A 20,035-nucleotide genomic window follows, 5' to 3' on the forward strand; every position below is an offset into this window, starting at 1 on the left:
CACAGTGGTTGGAAAAATTTACATTCCCACCAAGAGGGTGTAAGGGTTCCCTTTTCATCATATCCTCAACAGCACCTGTTGTTTCATCTTCTTGATGATAACAATTCCAACAGGTGTGAGGTGATATCTTATTGTGGTTTTGATTTGTTTTCCCCTGATTATTAGTGATGTTGAGCATCTTTTCATCTGCATGTAGCTTCCTGATTTTAAACTATACCACGAAGCCATAGCAATAAAAACAGTATGGTACTAGCAGAAAAATAAACACATAGACCAATGAAGCAGAATAGAGAGCCCAGAATTAAATCTAAGTATATATGGTCAACTAATATTTGACAAGGGAGCCAAGAACACCCAATGGAGAAAAGATAGTCTCTTCAACAAATAGTGCTAGAAAAACTGGAGAAACACATGCAGGACAATGAAACTGGACCCCAATCTCACACAACTCACAAAAATTAACTCAAAATGCATCAACGGATTAAATATAAAACCGGATAGCATAAAACTTTTAGAAGAAAACGTAGGGAAGAAGCTCATCAATATTGGTTTTGGCAAGGATTTTTTGGATAGGACACCAAATGCACAAACAACAAAAGTAAAAATAAACAAATGGGACTACATCAAACTCAAAAGCTTCTGCAGAGCAAAAGAAACAACTAATAGAATGAAAAGACAAACTACAGAATAGGGAAAAAACTCTGCAAACCATAAATCAGAAAAGGGATTAATATCCAAAAAGAAAAGAAAAAGAGTTCCTTGCTTTTATCTGTATCCACTAAGCATAGTCTTCAAGGCAGAAGCTGCATACCAAGCACAGTGTCATCCCAAACACGGGGGGTTGTTAATCCTATGAAACAAGAATATAGCATAAGCCACATTCTCAAGAAGCTTACGATATTTAAAAACCACAATTATCTATAAAAACACAAGAATGAAGGAATGAATGGAAGGAAGGGAGGGAGGAGAAAAAGAATCAACCTATAATTATAATTCTATAAAACAAAAGGGGTATGGGGGAATAGATAAAAATCTAGTTACTGAGGTTTTAGAATAGTTATTTTCTCTCTCTGGACAGCAATCCCCCCATTTTAACATTAAGAAATAGATTATACCAGTGATTTCCAGGTTGTTATATTTCCAACCCAGTGAAATTTAAAAAATCAAATTCAGATGACCAAGACAGGATCCTTAGCCTTTAGTTTTTTCAAGTAAGGGTATTAAAAATAATTTCTATTACTATTATTTCCTTTTTAAAAAGATATTTTGACACCAAAACTTAGGACATAATCACAGAATAAAGAACAGCTCTTCCCAAAATAGGACACTGCATTCATTCATTTACTGAAAGGATATTGTATTGAATGCCTGTTGTGTGATTCAGTGCTCCTGGTGGTGGAAATACTGTGGTGAGGAAGGAGACAAGACCCAGTGGAGGTCACGTGGAGGGGATTGGGGAGTAACAACCTTTGCAATCTGTATATCGTACAGATTTATGTATTCATTCTGCCATGCACTAGTGTAAATATCATGCAAACATCCATTCTTGTACTGGAATTTGGAAAACACTACTCTAGAAGAACAATACTTCCCACATCTTATGGTTAATAAGCCCCAGTGTCTCTATGAGAAATAATAAGGGAGAATAGGGAATATCGATGTTAGCTGGAATAATTAAAAGCTAGTAAGAGAATCTAAGAGGACATGGAAGGCATTTTATTTTGATTTGAGTTTGGTGGGAAATGAGGTAAATCAGTCCTCAACCTTGCTTGGAATTCATTTTTTTTCTACTCACTAGCCAAAATAGTAGCACATTCAAGATATTACTGATTATCAACATCACGATTACTGTATCACCCTCTCTGGTAACACAAAACGGGGGTGGGGGGGTGGCATCCTAACTTTCACAGGACACCAATAGAAAGGGATGACACGATGTTTCCAGGAGATAATGGAAAAGCAATTTATTTTAATTTAGGTAGTTTCTTTGCTTTAGAAGATGTGATTACAAAGCCACTGGCTCTAGCTTGTCCAGATTTTCTCAAGGTCTAATAGAGATGAGTGAGTGTACTGATTGCAATCATTGTCCGACTCATGCTATCATATGTTTGTCCATGTGATGAAGGTCCCAACAAGTTCCTTTTTGGGTTTCTTGATAATTATATATAATGAAGAAGAGTGAGCAAATGATTATCCATGATTTTCACAGTACCATTCCCTTAGCAATGAGATAGGCGAGGTGGTGGTGTTGTCCCTCACCCTAAAGTTTCTACTAAATCAGACCTAACATCCAGGATGAATGGCTTGTGAAGAAATTAAAATGTGTATAACTGAAGATCCTCAGGCCTCCTGGGCTAACAGGACTATGTGGTGGGAGAGAATGAAAATGGACTTGTAGACTAAGTAAGCATAGATGGGACAGAAATCATGTCAGCATTGAGTCATGAGAGGGACGACTAAAAGACACCCAGTTGTCATAGAGAAGCACAAAGACAGAGAGTAATAACGATGCTTAAGCATAAGAACACGGTAACTAGGAAAGCCATTGATACCGACTCAGGAAACAAGGAGACCTTTGTTCTAGTTCCGATTCTGTTGCTAATTCACTGTATGACACAGAGAAAATCACCTGCCCTCCTTCTACTCTGTTATCCCTTTGCTGTGTATACCGGGTGGGTTGAGTGATCCTATTCTGTAGGATATATCTACACTCACTCAGGAAGCAATATAGTTGTTGGTTGAAGGTAAAGATACTGTAGCCAAACAGAACAGGGTTCATATCATGGATCTATCACTCACCAGCCACATATGTAAGCCATTCTATTCGCTCTGCCCAGTTCTCTTAACTGGTGACATGGGAATAAGAATAAAACCCACATGATAAAGTTTTTGTGATTAATAAATAAAATGTGCATGTAAAGCTCTTAGCTCAGTGCCAGGCACACAATACTCTTATTATTCATGGCCACTGCAGACAGGACTTCCCAGGTCATGGTGTCACCAGGCAGCAGCTGCAGCAAAGATTAAGTCTCTCCAGGACCTTTAGCTTATCATCTGACTACACAAAATAACAAACCCAGCAGTCCGACTGAAGGATGGGAAAACTAGCAGCTAACACATCTTCCCTTGCACTTGTTGCATGCATCAAAGATAAATAAATTGTATATTTATATATAATATAAATTCTATTATATACAATAGAAGCATATATATAATATATATATACATATATAATAGAAGCATCCACAAACTAGACATCATACTGAGTTCGCCACCTTGTTCCTGTCCCCTTGTGTTCCCTGGCTTCAGTAATGTGGTTGAAGCAGGAGAGATATTAACTGCCACAGGGTTAGGGAAAACAGACAAAGGCAACTTCTATTTCTCCCAAGGAGAAGTCCTTGCTGGCAGAAATATGAGTCAGTTCCAATGTCTTTCCTCTAGAAAGACAGGTCTGTTTTCACTATATTGAGTATTTCACAAAATTTTCCCAAAGTAAAAGAAACTCAATTTCACAAATATTTATTACATACCTATCACAGCTCAGGCACAGTGTTCGGACTGTGCAAGGAGGGGGAGTTTATAAGATAAATATGACATTTTCCCCTGTCCTCCCTCCCCCTTCCAACCCTCTAATTACACACACACACACAAGCACACACACACACACACACACACACACACACTCATGCTTAGAGAATTGAAAAGCATAAAGTACTGAGTACAGAGGCTCTCGAGGTTTGGTCCCCTCACTGGCAGTATCAGCCTCACCTAGGAATTTGTTAGAAATGCAGATTCTCAGGCCCCGCTCTGATCTCTAGAATCAGAAACTCTGGGGATGGTTCCCAGGGTTCATTCTTTTAACAACCCTCCAGGGGATTCTGATGCATATTCAAGTCTGAGAAAACTTCTCCAGCAGAACTTTACACTGAGTGCCTCTTGAGAAAGAGGAAACTCACCCTCAGGCAACCTTAGTGTCTATCACAGAGTCAGCATTCAAACGGAGGAAATTCATCAATATCCCTGTGTCTCAGTTTCTTAACTATAAAATGGAAACAAAATATCTTCCCTAACTCTGAAGCATGATCTGATAAATACCTGTGACAGTCCTGAGAATGTGTCTCTCTCACCTCCTTCTACAGGGAGGGTGACTTTGGATCCCAGGTGATGAACACTGAAATCCATACCCACGTTGGCAATGATACCATGACTCCCTCTGGCTACCAGCTAATGACTGGGTCCACAGAGGTTACTAAGACAGAGCCATCCTAGGAGATGGACTCCACTGATGGCCTGCATCATCTGCAGACTCTCTGATATGCGGTAGCCACTTTGGCATAAGGACTACTCTGCCCTGAAGGCAACTGAGAATCCACAGATGCAAGAGTTCTCTGCCCTCCCCTTTTCTGCCTAGAAGTAGACCATAAATCTCTCTTCATGAAGATGGCATACATTTTCCTTGTGAAAGTACACCCCTCCCCCATACCAAGAGAAAGAGAGTGACGCTTATTACTGGAGGAAAGAACACCAAGATAAGCCTGCATAAACAGACCTTACTAAAACAACTATTATCTTCCATTAGTCTTCCCCCACATATTTCCTATACTTCTCCACAATATATCATCCCTTGAAGCCCGAACACCCTTTCCTTTGTTAAAATGGTATATAAGCCCCCGGTCTAGCCACTTTGAACCATAGTGCACATAAAACATTAATAAAACTTATATGCCTTTTCTCCTGTTACCCTGCCTTTTGTTTGTTTAATTGTCACACCCTCACCCCCAACCCTTGAACCTAAGAAGACAGAGGAAAAGTTCTTCCTACCTGATAAATGCAAGAGGAGTACTATACATTTTCAAATCACTGTACAGCCTTAAAACACCTGTTTTAAGAACTAAACTTTTGCTTCATTTAGAGTCTGCATTACAGCCAATCTTCCTGAAAATTCTGCTTCTGGTACCCACAGAACCCTCTGATGACTGTGACCTGATCTTTCCTGTAATTTCCCCTTTCTATCTTCCACCTCAGCCATGCAACCTGCTGAGAGATCTCCCAGGTGCTCACTGATCATCTGTCTGAACATGTGAACTACCCTTTCTCCCAAGATTTCCTAACTGCTCTACCTATCTGTGGAATCACTTGTTCTTTTGCTCTAACTGAAATGTAATAGTTAAAAGTTCAAGCCCTGCTGTTAAACACACTTGAATTTCAATTCATTTCCCCATCATCAAGGTAGCTGGATACCCTTGGACTTGCTACTAATGACCTCCCTGAGCCTCAGCTTGACACCTGACGCCTAGAGTTATAAAGAGTATTCAAGGAGAAACCCTCCCAAAGGGATTAGCACAGAGGTTGACATCTAGTAAGTGTTCAATATATAATAACTCCTACTATTATTATTACCATTACTACTTGGACAGACCAAGTACTTGGATAGCTTTTGAACACCATCCTTTGTCTTGAAGCAAAATTAATTTCTCAATTTGTCATCCTGCTTTGAGGGAATGGATGATCAATACAGTTCTAGCTACTGGTTCTCTCTGCTGCCTCTTTTTGCTGCCAGGAGAATAGGTGCCCGAGTCCTAAGATTGAATGTTCTCACAGGGCACTGCATGAAGAAACCATAACAAACTGGGGGTGTGAAAGGTCCTTGAAAAATACCAACTGAAGTCACCTAAGAGCAGAGATTGTGTCTTAATTCATCTGGTTCCCTTCAGTGTTCTGCACAGTACCTGGCACTTAGTAGAGTCAAGAGATGTTGAATGAAGGAGCCATTTGCTACGTATTCAAGGGAAGGAGATGCTTCGTCCATTCTTGAGGGAGTTTCAATATGCACGATACTCCCAGATGTCTCTGCTCGTTTACTGGCTGCACCAAGAGTGAGTAAAGTGACATATGATTGGTAATTTGGGGAAAAGAAATAATGCACGTTCCCTTCAACTGCTCCCTTTCTTCCTCTTGTGAGGGCACTGCCCATAGGAAGCAGGTATTCATCCTCCTCGACATGCCGTAAGTTGAACCATGGGGTTTAGTTAGGAAGCCCCCTGGGCTCTTAAGCTAAGGTATATCCTCCATACTAGTCTTAACGATTGTGTGACACTTTTACTTCCACCTGCCTTACTCTTTGACTTAATTCTCACTTTATTCAGGATCCAGGCAGCGAAGAGGGGTCCTATTTATTAACTTCCTTTGAAGACTCCCAAGGCAAGAGGTGTCAGAAGCCTAAAAACGGCTTTGCCCTTTGACCCAGATATTCTGAATCTAGGAATTTAACCAAGGAAAAAATCAGTATTTCAGTCAAAGATTTCTATAAAATGTGTCCATCACTATTAAAAAAAAAAACTATAAATGTTATTTAAAAATTAAATATCCGATAAGTGGAGAATACACTATCACCTGTGATAAAGTGGAATGTAATCCTGCCAAATCATTTTTTTTCAAAGCGTATTAATGACACTGGGAAGGTTCTTATGGAACATGGTTAAGTGAAAGAAGAAATGATTCAAATACTGTAAATATATACACACACATATACACACACAGAGACACAATTAAATTAAAAAGACATCTTAACAGTATGCGTTCATCTGCTAGGAACAAACTAGCTTTGTTTCTTTTTCGCAATAGAGAAATCCAAGAGGGGATGTCTACTGTGGCCATTTAGACTGTATCTCTTTCGTAAAGTGATGGAAAAATGGCACCAGATTGAGGAAGGGGAGTCAGAAAGGGTTGAATTCACCTGGTTCTGCCTCCTACCTACTGTGCCTGCTGTGTCCTTTCCTCCACCTCAGATTCCGTGTCTGTAAAAGAAGGAACTGGAATCACTGATCTCCAAGACACACTCCAACATGTTAGGACCCCATGATTTTATCACTACAAATTTTATTCAGAGTAATTCTAACCAATTAAGCTAGAAGGCTGACAATTCTTCAGCAAATCGGAGCTCTGTTACCAAGTTAAGTCACCGTAACATCCCAGTAGATTAAATGGTGCAGTAACACTTCTTCTAAATGTTTTCCAAGTTTACCAGGATGACCTAGAGAAATCACCCATAATTCCATACTTAACAATTTCCTTTTTCTGTTGCCCTCATTCTTTTTTACAAGTCCTTCTTCTGAAAATAGAGGAGGGAAAAGACGTTGCCTTTCTAATTTTTAAATACGTTATCATTTAAAACCCTCAATGACTTTGTCCAAAAAAAGGCTTTCTCGAATATTTTTCCCTGCAGATGCAAAGGCACTTAAGAAGCCATACAGAAAAACACATAAAGACAGACAATTGGTATCATTTTGCATTTGTTTTTAAAGCAGGGGAAAAGAATTATTGCTATTCAATTGCTCAAGGAAATGCCATCATTCTTAATTTTTCATTGTTTATTCTTCTGACATAACACAGCAAAATTATTTAGTTTTTTTTTTTCTCTCTGACTAATAATTTCATAAGTTCTAGTTGTATCAGAAGGATAATGACTCACCTCAGGTTGGTGCCTGCCAAATCCTTTCTCTCTGCAATGGGACATTATTCTATGATTACCTCAGCCCATACCTTTCAGATAAAAGAGGGACTTTAATAAAATAGAAATGACCATGACTCTCTATTTTTCCAGAAGTGAGGTCTTGTATCTCACCATGTTTTAATTAAGCAATAAGTTAGATGTCAAGAGCAATTACAGCCTTGAAGGTCAAAGCTTGCTTAATTAAAAAATTGGAAGGACCTCTTCTTGTTCAACTATTTTGAAGGCACCAGAGACCTTTAACATCTACCTGAGGAGTCAAAGGAGATGAAGTCATAGTCAAACAGGCTAATACTTTGCCTTAGAATTCAGGCTCACGTTCCCTCCTGCTGGGCAGCACTGGTCTCCACAAAAGCCCATAAATTTGATACATGTATGAATGTATGGTATTATGACCCAAGGCAGAAAACAGGTAATCTTCTGAAAGTGTTATTAAATGGCAGAGAATTTCAGGCAGGTTTTAGGCTTTAGCTGGTGTGAAGCAAATGTTAAAAAATGCTAAATCTTTGATGGGTCCTTTTTCCCAGTATATTTTCATTTTTTCAGGCATAGTCCTTGAAGGACATTCATTAGAAGCTTCTTAGGAATTTGATACAATGCACACTCTACAGCCCTACCCCAAATCAATGAATCAGAAACTCTGGAAATGGGCCCCTACAATCTGCATGTTATCAAGTCCCCTAGGTGATTCCTATGGACAATAAAATTTGAGAAACTACAGACCTAGTGTATTTTTCTCATTTTATCAATGAGATAAAACATCTCTGCTAACCAGTTTTGGTGTCTGAATTACAACTCAGGCCTTCTCATTTCACGTTCATATCCTTTTCCACCAACCAATCAGACTACCTAGGTGAACCCATACAACTGGACTTTTTCACATTTGGGTTAATAGGGATGTTTTGAGGAGGATTCTTGCTCCAAAAGATACTGTTTGTCACAATGACTAACAGTATTTCCATATTCAAGGTTTAAAAGGTATTAACCATGTTCTTATAATACTGAGTGCTACTCTTCCCAACCCATTCTTACTTCTGTTCTATCTTCTTGCAATTATATTTTTATCATTAACATTTTCTGCTTCTTTGAATTTGAGCAATCGGAGGCTATTCCTGAATTGAGAGACATTCCTACAAACTCTAGACATTCCTACAATCATGCTCCTTTTGTAACTGCAACCCCTATTGTCTCAATAACACAAGCACCAAGGTATAATTGATCTTATAAATTCATATAACATTGAATTACAGAAAGAATACAGACCTAAGAGTCAGAAGATTTGGTTTCTAATTCTTTCTCAGTCACTAACTCAAAGACTTTAAGCAGGATATTGCCTCTCTGAACCCCTATTTCTTCCTTGGGGAAAGAAGAAACAATTCTTAAAATAGGTCTCTTTTCAGTTCTTTCATTCTGTGAAGGAAAGTAGAAAAACCAGGACCCTAGGCTGTCATTAAGTCACATTGTTCTTGAGGAGTGTGAACAATCAGGAGATGCAAATATCTCGAATTATGTCAAGCTGACAAAGAAACAACTACTTGGCTGGAGAGGTGCTCCAGGAATTGTTGTGTTCACTGTGGTTAGAGGGGAAGAAATGAATGAGCTCCTGTAGGAGGTGTTAATGAGATCCCAGCATTTGTGTAGGAGGGCAGAAGAGATTACTGGGAGGAAATACCTCTGGAGGATGTGGTCCAGGCTTTGCTCTTCCTGCAAAGGCTAAGGAGAGGAGGGAGAAACAGGCTCCTCAAAGAAGCAGAGGAGAAATTTGATTTGCAGTGCAGGAAGTTCAGCTTAGAACACACTGTGGCTAAACAATTCAAGCTAATTAAAGCATTCTCAAGTGACTCAGGAAGAAATGCACATGTGAGTTTGATTTTTCCTCAATAATTCCACAGTAAAAAAAAAAAAAAAAGTAATAGAAAAATGCCCCGGGCACCTAATTACCAATGAGACCTCAATGACATGTCAAGGAAATCTGTTGACCTTGGGACAAGGAAGCTGGAGTTGAATTTCACCTGTCACATCTTAACAGTGTCCTTGTATAAATGGCTTGATGCTTCTAAGACTCTCTTTCTTTCTCATAGACTGGGATTAATACTGCCTTCCCTACCTCCCTCAAGTGATAGAAAAGGAACAAAAGTTAATATGAGATGGTATGATGTAGTCATACTAAACTTATTATTCAAGTGTAAGGTACAGACTAAGAAACAGATTTTGGAGATAGATCAGATTTCAATCACCGCTCTTTCATTTCCCAAATGGGTGACCTTGCATAACTCATTTGAAATTTTCATTTCTCTGTTTCTTACACTGAAAAATCAGGAAGAAAATTACTACTTTATATGATTGTCTTGAAGACTAAATGAGATGAACTATATTGTCTGCCTTAAGGTATGTCAGAATGAATGCTAGCCATTATTACCATCATCATTACCATCATGATCATCATTACCATCATCATTGTTAGATCATACTTACACTTTGCTGGCATAAGAAAGTATGACGAACATGAAAGAAAACAAATGTATGCTCACTGCTTTGTTTCAGGTAATGGTCTTCTCTTAATGTTCAAGGGATAGAAGATTTGACCCCAATCTGATGTTGACAGAGACCCAGACCCTTCATTCCTAGTAGTACAGGTGTGTCTTCATTTCTGGATGTTTGATAGATTTACCATATTTCTAACCTTATCATCTTTTGTATTCATGCCTTTATATTATTTTTTATATTTTGTTATATTTTTACTGTGAAGTATAACACAGATACAGATATTTAAAACATAAATGGACAATTTAATATACCAATGTAAAATAAAGGCATGTGTAACCATAACCTGGGTAAAGAAAGAGACATAAACAGCACTCCAGAGTCACCCACCTCCTCTCCCTGCTACATTCCTAATTTAATTCCTTCTGTCTCCCACAGAAAAAACAACTATCCTCAGTTTTATAGTAACCACTTCCTTTTCTTTATAATTTTACTACCTAAGCGTGCATTTCTAAACACTGTAGTTTTGAGGTTTTTTAAATATAAAAGTATTATGGAAATTCAACTTACACACTATGTAATTAGCTCATTTAAAATGTACAATTCAATGGTTTTAATACATTCACAGAGTTGTGAAACCATCACTATAAACAATTTTAAAACATTTTCTTCACCCCAAAAAGAAAGCCCGTACTCATTAGCGGTCACTTTCTGTTTCCAATCAAATACTCTAGCCCTAAACAAAATAACCTACTTTCTTTCTCTACATACAGATTTACTTATTCTGAACATTTCAAATAAGTGGAATCATACAATATATAGTCTTTTGTGTCTGACTTCGTTCACATTAGCAAAATGTCTTCAAGTTTCATCCATGTTGTAGATACATCAGTACTTCATTCCATTCTATTGCTGAGTAATATTCATTTGCATTTCCACATACATTACAATAAACTTGTCAAGTTATGCATATATGTATATACATATAAAAACTATTAGGATTTTGACTGCAATTTCACTGAATCTGTAAGACATTCTGGTGCTAGTTCATATTTTCTGACATAGTGAGTATTCCAATCCATGCTTATGGCATCCTCTTCCATTTATTTAGCTCTTCATTAAATTTTCTCAGTGATGTTTCACAATTATCTATATAGAAATTTGGTACTTCTCTTTTTAGATTTGACCCTAGGTACTTGATTTTTTGAAAACTATCCTTAAATGACATCTGTTTTTAAAACTGTATTTTCACAATGTTTAATGTTGGTAAACAAAATGACGGTCAGTTTTTGTACATTGATTTTTGTATCCAGCAAAATTAGACACAATTTTGAATTCTTTTTATTATTAATTTATATGTAAATTATTTTGGATTGTCTACATATGTGATTAAATAATACAGGAATGATGGAAGTTATTTATTTCTAATCCTTTTGTCTTTACTTTTCTTTCTTGCCTTAATGTACTGATCAGGATACCAGGTGCAATGTTAAGCAGAAGTGGTAATACTGGGGATGCTTGCATTGCTCCTAAAATCAAGGGAAAAAGTTCAAGATTTAAACATTAGGCATGACATTTGTTGTGGTTTTTGTAAATACCTTTTTATCAGATGAAGAACATAACCTCTGTTCCTAGTTTACTAGGAATTTTTATCCTGATTAGATGGTAAATTTTATCAAAGATTTTCTCCGAATCTGTTGATATATTTTTTCTTCCATGTTGTTAAATGGGATGACTTACACTGATTTTTAAGGATAACTAATATGGCATTAGTAAGATAAACCCAACTTGATCATGATTGTATTATATTTTTTATAAATAGTGCTAGATTACATTTGTTAATAGTATTTAATTTAGAATTTATGTATATGTTCGTATATATATATTATATTATATATAGGATTGAAAGTAGTGTTATGTTTTCATGATTATTAGTTTTTTGGTGTCTTATCTCTTTTTTTTTTTTTTTGATCAGTGTCACCAGTGGTTTATCAACTTAAACATATTTCAAAGAAACAATGTTTGGCTTTGTTGATTCTATTACATATTTGCCGTCTTTCCTATTAATTTCTACGGCTACCCTCTCTGCTTTCTTTGTGTTTATTTTGCTATTCTTTTTTACAACTTTATCATGTGGATGCTTAGCTTATTAATTTCCAGGCTTTTTTACCTTCTACTATGTACACTTATAAGAATGAATTTCCCTCTAATCACTGTTTTAGCTATATCCTGCAATTTTAATGCATAGTATTTTCCTTATTATTCAGTTAAAATGTATTCCAATATTCATAATCATCTTTTCTTTAACCAAAAGAATATTTAGAAGTATAATTCTAACTATTCAAATACATGTTATTGATTATTAGAATAGTTGTGTTGGGGTCACAGAAAATGTTTTATATAATTTCAAACATTTGGAATTTATTCAAACTTGCTTTATAATCATTTTTACAAATATTCCACATGTGCTTGAAAAGAATACATGTTCTGCAGTTATTGAAATTAATGTTCTATTTATGTCTACTAGGTCAACTTATTTAATGACACTGTCCAAATTCTCTAGCTCCTAACTGATATTTTATTTGATTATTCTATCAGTTATGAAAGATGTGTATTAAATTGTCCTATTAGTTTTATAAATTTGTCTATATCTCCTTGTATTTCTACTTTTGCTGTACATATTTTGAGAATGTGTTATTATGTGCATAAAGTTTAGAGCTGTTATGTCTTCCTTATGAATCAAAACTTTTAGTATTATGAAATGACCTTCTTTATCTCTAGTAAATCTTTTTCACCATAAGTTATTAATATAACCACACTAGCATTCCTTTGGTGACTGTTTACAGGCAATATATTTTCTTTTCCTTTTATTTTCAACTTCTCTGTATCTTTATGTGCAGAATGTTGAGTTTTTAGAGAAATCCCAAATGAGTTTTTGTTTTTGTTCTGCTTTTATAATTCATCCTATTTTTTTAACGTCCTATTTTGTTTTTAATTCTACATGGTGCCTTTAGAGTCATTAAATTTAATGTATATTTCTGTGTCTTTTACATTTTCCTTTCTTGTTCTATGTTCCTTTTACTCTCCTTTTTTTGCCTTGTTTTGAGATTTGTTAAGGATTTTTTATATTTAATTTTTCTTTCTGTTAGTTTGCAATTTATACTTTTTCTATTCTTTGTGTATTACCTCAGAAATTACCCTTGCTTTTTATTCTCCTTATCCATGAAAAGAGTTTAGCACACCTTAACTCCATTTACCTCCTTCACTACTGATATGACACCAGTATTGGATACTTTAGCTCTATATTTTTATATCCATGAGATACTATAATTATTTATGCAGTCAATATTCATATAGAATTACCTACAGGTCCACAAGCTTTCACCCTAAACCTCCGGTTTTCAAAATTTCAATTATTGTAGATTTTAACAGGTAATAAGGTTTATATTACTTATCTCCTCCAGTAGAATCTGATCAGTATGTCATAACTGTGCACATTAATATCTCTACAGAGAAATGTGTAACTATTCATGTTAAATGGAATAAAGACTATAAATGGGCTCAAGTCATTTCAGGTCACGTTTACCACCAGGTAAGTTCAGATCAGATCTTGCTGTTTTTAGAGGGTTGGGATTTGGAAATGTGGATGAGAGATTGGGGGCAGACCTTACAGACTGTCTGGTTTTCAGGTTCTTTACAAATGCTGTTGTTCACCTAATTTCTCAGCAAGGAGATTTTTACATAACACTTTCTTTCTAGCTGGATGGTGTGTCCTTAACACTGCAAGCCTGCCAGTCTAACTGGCACACTTTCCTGCACCCAACATGTTTATGCTGGAAAAATTGGAACAATGAGATTGTGATGCAGGGTTAACATCACAGACAGCAGGTTCAGAGAAGGAGAGCCATCTGAACACAAGAGTCTCAGATTTTGTGTACTCTCACTTCATCCAGACTCTGAGAGTGGGAAGAAAACATGACAGCTGGATGAAAACAAGAGATTCAAACCAAACAATGAAGGGCAAATAACAGTCAAGGAACAAAAGAAAAGCTTCTTCACCGATGAATAATGTGGATGAAGATCCCGACAAGACCAGTTGAGGAGGAAGAAGCTGGAAGGGGGTGGGAATCAGTGTCTACCTCTCCTGAATGGAGATGTAAATAATCTGTCTCAGCTGGAAGGCTTTACAGCTTCATAGATTTTATGCAGAAATAAATTATTTTCAACATGGATTCAACATTTATTACACTAATTATACCATTATTCACATCCCTCTCCTAGAATGATCCAACACGCATGCATTTTAAAATATGGATTTACAGAACTTCTTCTCATAAATCTCTCTTTTAAAAACCAACAGGTATTTTAATAGGAAAAACCTTATTCTCTTAGTGGTTTCAAGTTTCCAAGCACTAAAGAAGAAAGGACTGAAGATATAACTCTATCCTTGATAAACTGCTTATACTCACAACATCAAACAATCCTAGAAGATAAAAGTGAATACAGTCTTTAAGATAATCTTAAAGAGACCTAAACAAATAGTTGCTGTCTGGTATAGGAGTTCATTAACTGTATGAGATTTACTCAAGCTATCTGGAGCCATTAGAAGCAGAAAGATTGAAAAATAAGAAAGCAATGCGAAAGCAAAACATCAAAGGATTAAAATTACCCAGTGCTTCAACTGATGCAGGGAAATAACTGCTTTCTTACATTGTTGGTGGGAGAATGAATTGTTATAACCTTTTAGGAAATTAATCTGACAATATCAGTACAATTAAAAATACAATTTGACACAGCAATATCACTTTTGGGAAAGCTAGCCTATAAAAACAAAAATGCCAGTACATGAGGCTCTGTTTACGTACATAGTGTTTATTCTTTCACCAAGTATGTATTGAATACCTATCCTGTGCCAATCACGAAAGACAGGCAAAGGTTCTGGTCTCACAAAGCTTGCATTGTAAGGGACAGAGATGGATGATAAATACAGAAGGAAAAGTATCCAGCAGAGATAAATGTTATGTAGAGACTAAACGGAGCAATGTGATAACATGTAACTTTAAAAAGGGTGATTAAGAAAGGGCCCTCTCAGCAGGTGACATTTAACCAACAATAATCTGACCCTGAAAAAACTGCAGCGATGTTTTATTGTTTTGGGGTTTTTTTTTGCGGTACGGGGGCCTCTCACTGCTGCGGCCTCTCCGTCGCGGAGCACAGGCTCCAGACGCGCAGGCCGAGCGGCCATGGCTCACGGGCCCAGCCGCTCCGCGGCATGTGGGATCTTCCCGGACCGCGGCACGAACCCGCGTCCCCTGCATCGGCAGGCGGACTCTCAACCACTGCGCCACCAGTGAAGCCCTGCAGCGATGTTTAGACTTGCAAAATCTTATAATAACCTGAACTGAAGCAACAAAGTGATCGTTAGATTAATTACATTATGAAACACTATACACCTACTAAAATAGTGTCCAATTGGCATCTCAAATTTAAACATGCCTTAAAATTTAATTTCAGGTCTTGCTCTTAAAAGTCCTGCTCATTTTGCAGTCTGTCTCATCTGAATGGCAACTCTTCTTTCACTTTTTACGATTGAAGACTTGGTACCATCCTTGGCTCTGCAATTTGTTTTACACTTCATATCTGGTCCCTCAGAAAATCTGGGAACTCAAACTTGAAAACCTATCCAGAAAGCTGTCACTTCATTCCTCACCCACTCCCACCATCCTGCTCCATCATCTCCCTCCAAGATGATTACAAAAGCCTTCCAACTGGGCTTTCTGCTTAGACCCTTGTCACCCTTCAGTCTGTTCTCAGCACAGCAGCCAGAGTGATCCTGTTAAATGCCAATGATGGTGTGCTATTCCTTGGATCAAAACCATTCAGTCTCTTTCAGAGTAAAATCCAAAGTCTTTACAAAGACTTTTAAGGCCCTGCAGGGGCTGACCCCCATCATAGATCTAACCTTTCTACTCAATCCCTCAGTCACTTTACCCTAGCACAGCTGACCCCCTGGTTGTTCCTTGAACATACAAGGACACTCCCACCCCAGGGATTTGATACTTACTCTTCCCTTTCCCCAAATATGATGTTCCTCGCACTGAGTCCTCACCAATTACACTAAAATGCAACCCCCAATACTTCTAATTCCCCTTTCTCACTTACTTTTCTCCTTACTGTGTATTTTATCCAATTTTGATGTACACTGTCTCTCCCCCATTATTAGAATATAAGCTCCAGGAAGGCCAGGGTTTGGTTTTGTTCACTCTGTAGCTGCAATGCTTCGAACAGTGCCTGATGCACGATAAACATGCCATAAGCATTGGCTGGATCCATGAACAAACATATTTTTAAAAGACACTCACAAAAGTAAATGGATATACGTGTACATATATGTATGAGTACATAGATTCATCTGGGAGAATACAAATGAGACTGTCCACATTGATTCCCTTAAGGGGGTAGAAGTAGAGGCAATGAGGCAGTTTACTACAGTTTTTCCCTAAGCATTTATGAATTAATTGACTTCTTATTATAAGGGTTACATTTGTGACTTTTTGGAACAAAACATTATGATTTAATTTTATGTAAAACACATTGATGTTAGCAAGAAAATGTACTCAAAATCCTCAGATACAAAGATTAACCCATTTCTCCCTTTCCTCTTTATTATCAGTAAAAATTGGAAACACATGAACATTCAGCCTTGCTAGCTATGCATACAGCCAAAGATCTTGGAATTTAAATGGATTCTGGGCTTCCCAGAGCTAGAAGCCCTTCCAGGCTTCCTCAGTAAAAGCATAGCTCCTGCATCCGGACCAAGGATAATCTAAATGAACTTTGAGCAAATCAACCCTCATCTGGAGGGGTTCGTTTCATACTCTGATTCATTTTGGCATTAGGGAAGCATTTAAGAAGGCTGAAAACAAACAAACAAAACAAGTCATGTCTACCCAATCTTTCTTATTTTTTGTTTTCCAAATGAAGCAGTATGCAGAGATAAACAAAAACACAGCTAAAGAGGGTGTGAGGTTGAACAACAGGCTCTTTGGCCTTCCCCTGGTAGTTTCTGAGGCAGCTGAATGGAAGATTTAGGGGTTTATGGAACTAGAATATTTACAAAGCATGATGTGGGCAGGATGAAGAGCAGAGAAGTATGTTAATTTTCAAATAAAGTTGAAGGAATGTTTGAAAGAAATGAGACAAGATAACTGTCTTCAATTATTTTAAGAAGTTTACTTTTCCGTGAAGCTCCAGAGAACATCAGTGAGATTAATGAAGGGGAGACTTGAGACGGCAACTTGTTTGATATTAGGAAAAACAAACTGTCTGGAAACTAGAGTTGGCCAATAGTGGAATGAACTGCCAAGTATAATAACAAACCTCCTGTCACTAGGGGAATTCAGAGACAGAACTTAGGTAACCAAAGACAGAAGTACAATACATGGCATTCCATACCAGGTGGGAGATTACATCATTAAGATCCCTTCTGATTTTCCGGTTCTAGGAGTCCATGTACTAGGACTCTTTGGGTTACAAACGACAGAAACTCTCCTTTCATTTAAGCTTGCACAATTGAAAACCCCAAATTAGATCCTAGCTTCAGATGTGGCTCAATTCAAGAGTTTAAGGTTTTGTATCCTTTTTTTCCCTCTCTTTAATCTTTTTTTTTTTTTTTTGGCTTAATTCTCAGGCAGACTCATTTCACATGCCAGCAAAGGCTCTCAACAAACCCAGATTATATTATCCTCATACATTGAAATCTTCAAGAGAGGAAAGATCCTCTTCCTCGTGCAGGAAATCTAGGGGGAAACCCTGGCTGTCTCACTTTTGGTCATTTGCCTATTCCTGAAGCAACCTTAGCATCCAGGTACGTGGGACACATTGTACGGTCAGTGGGTCTTGAGCCCATACCTGTCACAGGCGAGGAAGGGCCATGTGAATGACAATCGCACCAGGTGGGGATAGACCATTTCTCCAAAGGAAAACTATACTGTGCAGAAAAGTAACCGAGGTCCATTATATTCTGAAAAAAGCAAATAAAGCCAAAAGGTTTGATAGGTAGATACATCTGATGATTTAGCTGAATTCAAAATGAGAGAACAAAAATTATAGTCATCCTTTTGTACCTTACAATTAAGAAGGCACTAAACCCTCTCACATGTTTTGGCTTAGAGAGAGCTTTCCAGAATTAAAGAAGAAAATCATGCTATTTTCACCATTGCACTGCAATGGGATAAGGAGATGTGTGCTGTCACTGAATATGTTTCTATAACAGATGGGAATTGCTTTTGCTTGAAATAGCTACTGATGTGGGGATGTTAAGATTAGCTAGGGCAATGGTTTTCCATTTGCAGGAACTTGTAATATGATAATCAACCTACCAGAAGGAACTGTTAGTCATCCTTTCCCTGTTTAGAGGCAGAGCTCTGCAAATGAAAGAGAACAATATACATGTAGGATATACGTATTGTGTATGTGTTTTCTTCTCCCCGATATATATGCAGACATTTATAGACTCTGACCAAAATGAGTCCATGTATCTCTGACAAAAAGGCAGAACAGCATAATGAATAAGAGCAAGGTTTGGGAACCATTCTGCCCGAGTTCAGATCCTGACTCCATCACTTACCAGTTCTGTAACCTTAGGCAAAATATTTAACTTTTCTGCATCTCATTTTTTTCTCATCTACTACTAATAACAGCAACCATCCCATAGAATGATTAAATGGATTAAATGAGTAGACAGCTGAAAAGCATTTAGAAAGGTGCCCAGAACTCCATGAGTGCACAATAAAGTTGGTAATTATTATTATTATTGTCACCAGTATTCTGTGTGACTTCTTGCAAATCACTTACAATTCCAGGGCCTCAGTTCCCACTCCCCAGCAGCCTTGCAGGGGTTCCCGGGAATGAGGTTCCCATGGAATTCTAGCATACTATGTTTCACTCTGTTCAGGTTATTTTCAATCTTGTGATTTTTCATCATGAACTTATCAAACAGCAGCTAAGGCAACATTCTGGATTTTCAGAAACAAGCACCTCCCCCCACAAAAGATAAGTCAACAGACAAGGAAACTGAACTAGTAATGGATCATTTATATTAAAAAAATCCATATGCAATAGTTTGAAACCAGTGTAATTCTGTAAATGTGAATTTTTCAAAACGAGGGAAAAGGGGAAAAATCAGAAATTGGGCTTTTAATTTCTTGAAATGAATTATGTCCTGATCAAGCAGTGCTTGCAACATGAATGGTACAAACATTCAAAGAGGGAGATAGGAAGAAAATGAAAACGAATTTTATAATCTTGCTTAATAAAGTAAATTCATCATCACTCATTAATAGTTAACTCGAATGTCTGAAAATAGTGAGGCGCAAACTTATTCTGGGCCCAGCTACTTTATAGAGAAATAATTAAAAAATGGAAGATGACGGTTTCCAGAAGTTAAATTTCTTGGTGTATGTCACCAAGTTTACTTCTTTCTTCCCATAAAGATGATTTGCTGGATATGAATGGAAACTTTCCCTTTTGGAATCCCCCATCTGTCACTGTATAAATTGGATTCAGAGAAAGTAATTTGGTTGCTGCAAATAGGATTTCAGCACCACAGGTAGGCTAGGCAGTAGAACAAGGCAATTCTCAGAAACTAAGACCCAGTTTCAGGAAACGAGCCATTTTAGGGAAGAATAGGGAGAGAAACCTAGCAAATATTTTAACTCAAAACCAAATTATCCTCAAACAAGACACATGCATTTCGTGAATTTCCAAGAAGCATCAATTACTTCAATGGTTGCTAATGCTTTTTAGCTGTTATGATGTCACTTAATATACTTTAACAGCTATAGCTGAAAAAGCAGGACTAGATAGGGAAAAGAAAAACAGCTAATGATGGATACGCACAATGCAGACGTAGCCTAGCTTGTTGACAACCTGAGCAAATGATAAAACTTATCCCAGTGAGATTTCTTGCCTGTGTTTGGATTTAGAGTTACCAGGAAGATAAAGCTGGAAAGAATTTTAGAAGACATCTAATTCAATCTT

The sequence above is a fragment of the Grampus griseus genome, assembly GCF_964374135.1.
Source record: "Grampus griseus genome assembly, chromosome: 3".
Lineage (NCBI taxonomy): Eukaryota > Metazoa > Chordata > Mammalia > Artiodactyla > Delphinidae > Grampus > Grampus griseus.